This window comes from Rhagoletis pomonella, unplaced genomic scaffold (genome assembly GCF_013731165.1).
Source record: "Rhagoletis pomonella isolate Grant_MI unplaced genomic scaffold, Rhpom_1.0 Rhpom_scaffold_00002, whole genome shotgun sequence".
NCBI classification, from domain to species: domain Eukaryota; kingdom Metazoa; phylum Arthropoda; class Insecta; order Diptera; family Tephritidae; genus Rhagoletis; species Rhagoletis pomonella.
This window is the reverse complement of record NW_023458556.1, coordinates 46604280-46607265: the sequence shown is the minus strand read 5'-3', so window position 1 is coordinate 46607265 and position 2986 is coordinate 46604280.

Genomic DNA, 2986 nt, shown 5'->3' with positions numbered 1-2986 from the left:
AAATGACCTTCAGGTCGTAGTCAAGACCATATTTGGACATACAATTTACAGTTATTAGATGATAAATATTTTTTATTTCGTCGATAAGAGTTATAACCCAACGTTTATTTTTTACGTTGCCTGATAACTGTTATGCAGGAGAAATATTTTTTCCGTTGCCGATAAGAGTTATTTCCCAACGTTTATTTTTTACGTTGCTGGATAAGAGTTATTTTACAACGTTTATTTTTTACGTTGTCTGATAAACGTTGTAAGATTAGGATATTGATGAATATGGAGATGGAGAATAAGATAAAGATGATGAAATAAAAGTGAGAGAGTGAAATAACTATTATCAGATAAATATAAATAATATAATATATATATATAATAAAAATAAACGTCGGGCAATAACTGTTATCAGGCAACGTAAAAAATAAACAAGCAACGGAAAAAATATTTATCATCTATTAACTGTTATGAAACAACGTTTTCGTTAAATTTTAGAATTCAGGCAACGTTTTCAATTTGTAAATTCGAGATAACAGTTATTTTTGGTCCCTGAAATAAATAAATTATAATTCAAGCAGTGATGAATACGATCTTAAATCTCTTAAGTGAAAATTAGAGGGCTAATATTCAAAAGTATCATATTTGACCCTATCAAGGAAATTAGGCTAGTTTTTTTATCAAGAAATTTTTCGCAATAGCCTTCCCTCCCTTAGATTGCAAAAATCCTTTATTTAACAGTAAGCATCTTCGAAACAAAAACCTTGCTATTCGTACAAGTAAAACTATTATTTTCTCATCCTGCTTAAACAAATGTTATTTAATTATAGCAAAAATGTAAGGGTTAATTTATAACTTTTAGATGAAAATCTTAATAGAATACTTCTCACATTTTTTGCATATTTTTGAGTCCTACTGTAACACTGTGCGTTGTCGGCAGTCGTCTTCTCTTCCATTAGCTGCACATAAATTCTAATTAGCTTTTCTAGACTAAATTCCTGCAGTATTGTCGCATGTGCATATACATCAGTGTTGCCACAGACAAATTTTTTTTCCTACCAAAATCAACCGAAACCTACCAAAATTTTATTTAAGTTTTTAATATTTTTTTAATGACAAGGCATCGAGATTTATGCATAAAAATCGTTAAGTCGCTATTAAAACAGCAGATTTGTAAAATAATAGCTAGAGAAGATATCGCCTAACAAGGCAATGCCTTCAAAGAATAAACTGTTTTTTCGCTCTCCTGTAAAATTTGAGTGCCGTAAGATAGGCGGTTTTGCCATTGGGCGATGGGCGGTTTTGCAAAAACATCGACTATATTATTATTATTACGTCTGGGATACACGCGCTGCGACCTTAGAAGATCTATTGTTATTAACCCTAATTGTAATCATTCCAACCTTATTCTCTTTCAGAAGTTAGGCACTTTGGAGGGTGCCATGTTTAAATAAAATTTTGGATGAAGACAATCCTTCCCCAAAGTGTATCAGTCTGGTATTTATGATACGTGGGCAGTCACGTAGAATATGCTCTTGAGTTTCCTCCACGAGCTCACTAAAGGCTAGGGACCATGCAAGTGCATTTGGGCTCCACGCTTTGCGAGACAGTCAGCTTTCGTTGCCTTCAAACCCTTCATGTCCCGGAACCCCACACAGCGTTACGTTATAGTTGGCTTCCAAGTGGTTCAAAAGAGTTTTACAGCTGTCCACAAGCCTGATGCTTGATTTAAAAAGAGTCTAAAGCGTTTAACCTGCCTGAATATCCGACATAATATTTAATTTGGCCCCATTTGTCCTTCTACACAGACCACATTGCGAAGACTTTCGCCTGGAATATAGTTGGGTATGCGTAAATAAGTAGACTTTCTGGAATTTTGGTCCAAATACGCCTGCCCCAGTACTCTCTTCATTCATCTTTGATCCGTCGGTATACCATACCTGGGACCTTTCGTCAATCGTATTGAAAGATCAATAGGTTAGTTTTGGTGATATTCCTCAAGTCTTACAATAAAGTCTCTGTCAGGTGGACAATGGGGGACTTCACCGATTAAATATTCGTGTAAACAAGGTTGCTAAAGTGTTTGAAGATACATATTTTATATTTTTTGCAAATAACTATTATTGTCGCGGAACCTACCAAAATCCAATCTATCCTACCAACCTACCAAGAGAAAAAAAACCTACCAGTTTTGGTAGGAAAAGCCCATGTTTGGCAACACTGATATACATACATGCATACAGTGCCGGACAAAACTATTGGCACAGGTATTGGTATTGTCCGGCACTGTATGTATGTTCATATGTAGCTCTGTTTGCAAACATTAGATATTTGTGCATATTCATAAGAGTATACATACATACATGTTTACATAAAGTACCCAGAAGTAATTTTGTCAAGGCCTTCCCTTGATATGGTATTACAGAACAGCTCCTAAGCAAATGCAAAGGACATCTAAACATCACTACGAACAGAATGCTTCCAGTGCTCCTTCTCGAGAAGTGAGTAGGCAACGTGTTAAGTAAATAAACTGACGTGAGCTACAAAAGTTCGAAAATAAATTTTGTTTAAACGATTGTGATAAATTTGATTCAAATAAAAATTTGAAAACACATTTACATGTTGTGGCTGTAGCTGAGTACGCAGAGATGTTTGCGTTTATTTTGTTACCTTTCAAGAAGGCCCGGGTTCGAATCTCGTTAGATCCAACATAGAATTTTTCATTTTTATGATTGGTTTTTCTTAATTACGAAAAGGCATCCGTGAACTGTTACGCATAAAAAATAAACCCTTCTATGAGCTGTTCTACCGAAAGCGGAAACGCTATGACATGACCCGATTGGGCCTGTTTCATATAAAAAATTATTAAGAAAATCGTGCAGATGTTAAGGCCAAAAATTAATGATAATAATTGTTTTGAATGCAGACTTTGTAACAAAATGCTAAAATATTCGAACAATACTACCAACATAATTTGAAAACTAGTTACTTCATTATT